General features: G+C 32.5%; 1 long non-coding RNA gene across 1 annotated transcript; it reads left to right on the top strand.

Moving 5' to 3' along the window:
- Nucleotides 1–984: 984 nt before the first annotated feature.
- Nucleotides 985–4,874, top strand: LOC127870215 (uncharacterized). Its single transcript, XR_008044698.1, has 3 exons — nucleotides 985–1,053; nucleotides 4,284–4,396; nucleotides 4,793–4,874. It is a non-coding gene; the product is annotated as an uncharacterized LOC127870215 (long non-coding RNA).
- The last annotated feature ends 537 nt before the right edge of the window (nucleotides 4,875–5,411 follow it).

Raw genomic sequence — 5,411 nt, 5'->3', positions numbered from 1 at the left:
TAACGACAAAAACAGAACTCTCCAAATTATTAAATCGTTTCGCGTTGCAACGCTTTATAATTTTTTGGTTTTAAAATCGTCAAAAGATGCATATAATGGCTATATTAGACCATGGTAAATGTTCAGTATTACTGTTTCCTCACAAATATCATAACTAAAACGAAAATTTGCAAATCTGAAACAACTTTTTTCAATTTTGTCAATTTACCAAAGCGTGAAAAGATCCCTTTAACGCAGTCGTAGCTCGATTGTGAAATTTAATCGTAGTAACTTAAAAAGGTGGCCGAATCGCTTGAGTGAGACCGTCTCTTCCCAAGAGCACCGACAATAAACTTGCTAGCATGTCATGAATATAATTTTCAGTTACGGGTGGGGTCGCGCACAGGTATTTTATAATTTTAAGTGGATTGTTGACGGTGAAATTGCGCACAATGCGACAGAGCGTCTATACGCGCACACGATATTAGAAGTTATACAAGTGAACTAATATATGTGTGTCGGTTTGTTGTAAAATGATTTAATTGCGTATGGACCTAGCTTGTCGCAAATCAAAGTGGATTTTGTATAAACATTGTTAATATGGATTTAAAATTCATAGCAGCGATCGGAGTGTTTTTATTTGGAGTAGTGCATTACGGACATTCTGAACTGGTAAAACTTATCTTTATTTAGTTCGACTTTTTAACAAATCTATAATGCTACCAGTAGTTTATTAAGAAAACGGTACTTTTTTGTTTAAAGAAATGTCGAGAAGTATTCATCATCAATGAATACATGTAAATGTAAGTAAGCACAATACATACCTTATATACATTCTTAATAAAGTAAAGTTTATTTTAATATGAAATAATTGACGGGATATTTTTGTAGTTTTTCGGTTACATACTGCTGTACAATTTTTCTGTATTAAATAACTTTTACTGTACTGTAACCTCTAATTCCCAACACAGTTTTTCCCCTTTTATTAACTTCACTACCTTCGCAATTAATTCTGGCAACCCCCTTCCGCCTTTCCCTTTGCGCGAAATAAAAACCTCGCTGAAGTTCCGTAAGGTAATTCTGAGACAAATAATGCATAAGGTCCAGGTGAAATCATAGTTTTTGCTGCCATTTTGCTTATTAAAGGTTGTTTATTTAAGAGTTTGAATTTAATTGATTGGATTATTAATAATCAAAGACTTATCAATATACATTTGTATATTAATAAGTCTTTGACTAAAGTATCAACCCTTATTAACGCTCGATTGGTCATTGTCGACTCGGGTACTACTTAAATGTACCCCTGGTACTCTTAAGTATACTTAAATGTACCCCGTGTATGAAAAAGATGCAAACACTCAGGGCTCGAAATAAACACTCCCACACTCGCAAAATGCGAGTGAAAAATACCGATTGCGAGTTAAGTTTTAAGCCACTAGTAATTTTTTGCGAGTAAAGAAATAGTGAAAAAAACCCAGTAATATTGCTAAATGCGTTCGACGTCCTGAACGCTAAACCATAGGTCATAGAACGTCCTAATACCCGTATGTGGAAGCGCGCAGCTTGTATATAGACTAGTATACTTATAGTACAGATATGAAGATGGTATTGGTACAAAGAATGTTAAACAGTCGACTAATTCACATGTGTTCATTGAACTTAAACAGACATGGCGTCGAAGCGAAAAATAACTAGTTTCTTTTTGCCCACAGATGGAAATAACAATACGAAAAATAAAGCAAAGTTAACTGTTGAATATAAAAAACGAAATTAAATTATGTTTCCAGCAAAATTTGCGAGAATGTTTTTGATTTTGCGAGTTGGTATTAAAGCTGCAAGTAGAAACAAAAGTTTAATTCGAGCCCTGATTACACGTACCTGGCCAGTTTAGACTGTACGCGAGTTTTATTCCCACCCAAAATCGATATGGTACAGAGCGCAAAGAAAATACCAATCAATATTCTCCTTGAACAAAACCTTCCTTAACATGCTTTTTGAGTAGGCGTTTCGATAATATAAACTCATAATAAAGGCCATTTCGCAGAATATTGACATTAATACCAACAAATTTAAAATGAAAAATAGCCAACAACAACCGATTAAGCATTTGATTTCGTGGGTACGTTTCAGTATATTTTTCGTACCCGGGGTATACTGAAGGGTACCCAGAGTACATTTTAAGTAGTACCTGAGCCCACAATGACATATCAACACTTAGTAACAGGTCCAGTTTATGATTGACATTTCTTCATTTTTTGAAAATAATAAGATTCGTGGCCTATGGGCGAATCTGAGATATTTTTTATTTATATAGGAAGAATCCACACTTTGGGTATACTGACAAGTTAAATAAATAAGAGTAGTCACCACTCAGGTCAAATATATATTTGTTCAGACACTTTAGAACGAAAAGAAACATTTGTCTCAAGATAAGTGATAATGTATTGTACTTTATTTCTGAGTATAATCCCCATCTTGGTTTTGTATTTATATCATCAGACATAAACTCTTACAGACCAATCTTTATCATTATAGAAATCGTCATTATAGAGAGTTCAAACCATATAACTGAGACTGAGCCATTGAAAATGATAGGTGGAAAGCCAATGGGTTGGGGTTTGAAGGTCTTTTCCGTTTGAACTTCTGTATGTGGGAAGTGGTACATAATATGTTATGCGAGATATTAATTTGAAATATTATATTGACATGGTTTAAATAAAATAGGAATTGAATGAGGTACGTTAAATAAATGAGACATTAAATGCTAAGGGCCAAATTGTTTTGCTTTTAAATGAGTTTGTCCTCACATCAAACCTGGGACCTGTAGAAGCAATTTTAAGCTTATTCACTACTATTGCAACATGCAGGTTTCAATTTGTCTACGTAACGGTATTGTAGTTAAAACCTATGTTGGTACTGGTAAAACATATTTATGCTGAATTATTGTAGAAAAACGTTACTCTATAATTTTAAAAATTAGATTTATCATTATCAATTAATGAACCATCATATTATTATATTTTTAACATGTTTTCTGAGAAGTATTATCTAGCTTTTTTTAATAAAATGCATTCATCATTTATTAATGTATGACAAGTTTTGGAAAATTGTCTTTTTATATATAAGGACCTTTTCACAGATTTTAGCATGTATTCAAGTTTTTCATTAAATGCTTTTAATTGATAAATGTAAACATTGGAACTAAATAGCTCTGGTAAAAAGAACAAGAATAAAATTTAACACAGAAAAAAAGTAATTCTCAACTGGCCTCGAACAACTGCTTCTTAGAGTTAAGTGTAGCATTTACACCACTCAGCCATCCATCCTCATACAGAGAAAGGTTACTTTATATAAGCAATCCTCGAAGTGTCACAAAATATAATGATAATAGCAGAACTCTTCAGATTATCCGATCATTTTGCGTTTGTAACTGTTTATAATTTTCACGTTTTTAAATCGTCATAAGATGCATATAATGGATATTTTAGAGCATGGTATATGTTCAGTATTATTGTTTCCTCGCAATATCATAACTACAAATAAAATTTGCGAATCTGAAACAATTTTTTTTTAATCTGGTCAATTTACCTAAACGTAATAAGGTCCCTTTAAATCTAAACACATCAAGATTTCTGTTTAAAGAATAGTATGAATTATGTGATCACCTTTTGCGAGCAGTGGTGAAACAGAATTGTTCCTTCTCTATTTCAAAAACTTTAAATTAGACCTTCATGAAACTTGGTTGTAATGTCTGTGGGCATAATATCTTATCCAAGTTAAATAACCATCTAGATAGTTTCTAGCAGTTCCAAATTTTGGTCATTGAATAATAAAAAAATGGCAAAATTTACACCTCTCAAATTGTTATAATAGTATCGTCATCCAACAAAGTAATAATTTTTGTGGGCATGATATCTGTCCCCAACTTGATTAACAGAAAGATCACAACTTTAAATTAAAAAAAAAATTGTAGTGCAAAAATAGTTGAAACATTTTGTCTTGTCAGAGAAAAATTAGTGTCTTGTCAATGTGTATATACATGATAACTACACATTAAGTCTTTCAGTGCTGGAACCGAAATTTGAAGGCCTTTGCAAACAGTTTGGATCCAGATGAGACGCCACAAAATGTGGCGTCTCATCAGGATCGAAACTGTTTGCTATTCTGATAGTATTCTTTGAAAAAAATCGAAGAGAATGCTAATTTTAGAAATTCAGCAGACAACATTTTAGCAGACAAAAATTTCCCAGCATGCAAAGGGTTAATCTCGTTGATTACCTTAAGAAAAGTTTTAAACCTTTCAGTTGGACTGTGACACCAGCAATGGATGGTTTTACTTGGGAGGTAGTAAATGTTACAAAGTATTCGCGGGGAATAACCGAAGAGCCTATGCCAGGGCAAAAGATATATGTGTGAGGTAAACTGTCATCATGTTGTAAACTGTTATTAAAATACATGATATTTTCACACTGCTTTTGATTTCCTTATGATCATACTAGACATTGCTGATTTAAAACATTATATTTTCGCAGTGATTTTGATTTTCTATTTTCAAAGCTAATGTATTTTTATAGCAGAATATTATTTTTTGCCTCACAAATATTGTGCACTTAGAAGTTAAATAAACGACTTACATTTATCTATGTTTCAGGTACTGTCATAAATTCCATAAGCTGTTTGAGGGCTTATCAAATAGTTACATGCATAAGAGATATATTTTGTGATAAAAGGCAACCTGATTTAACAAGTGAGAAAAAGAAACATAGATTGTGTAATACATGTATAACAACTTGTATCTACCTTACAATTACAGCTATGGATCTCGACTAGCAACAATCAAAGACCAGTTTGAATCTGACAGTCTCGGTAGTAAAGTCAGTCAGCTTGTTCCAGAGAGTGAAAGGCCATTTTATATTGGTATGTGAATACTGACATACAATTTCTTATAATTTAATATAATTTATAAAAAATTTTCTTTGAACTACAGAAACTGATGTATATTTATCAAGCATCAAATGGATCAACAAAGTTGTATTCACAACTTTTATAAGCCTTGTTCTGAGAAAACTTTGCTAAATACATTTGCCTAAAGTGTCGTCCCAGATAAGTCTGTGCAGTTTGCACAGCCTAATCAGGGAAGGCACTTTCCGCCTTAATTTGATTTTTGCTAAGAAGTTACTTCCTCTAAGGGATCTTTTCACGGTTTGGTAAATTGGCAAAATTGAAAAAAGCTGTTTCAGATTCGCAAATTTTCGTTTTAGTTATGATATTTGTGAGGAAACAGTAATACTGAACATTTACCATGGTCTGATATAGCCAGTATATGCATCTTTTGACGATTTAAAAACCTAAAAATTATAAAGGGTTGCAACGCGAAACGATTGAATAATTTGGAGAGTTCTGTTGTTGTCGTTAAATTGTGTGAAACTACG

Source organism: Dreissena polymorpha, chromosome 2 (genome assembly GCF_020536995.1).
Source record: "Dreissena polymorpha isolate Duluth1 chromosome 2, UMN_Dpol_1.0, whole genome shotgun sequence".
Lineage (NCBI taxonomy): Eukaryota > Metazoa > Mollusca > Bivalvia > Myida > Dreissenidae > Dreissena > Dreissena polymorpha.
This window is presented reverse-complemented; position numbering and strand designations above follow the sequence as displayed.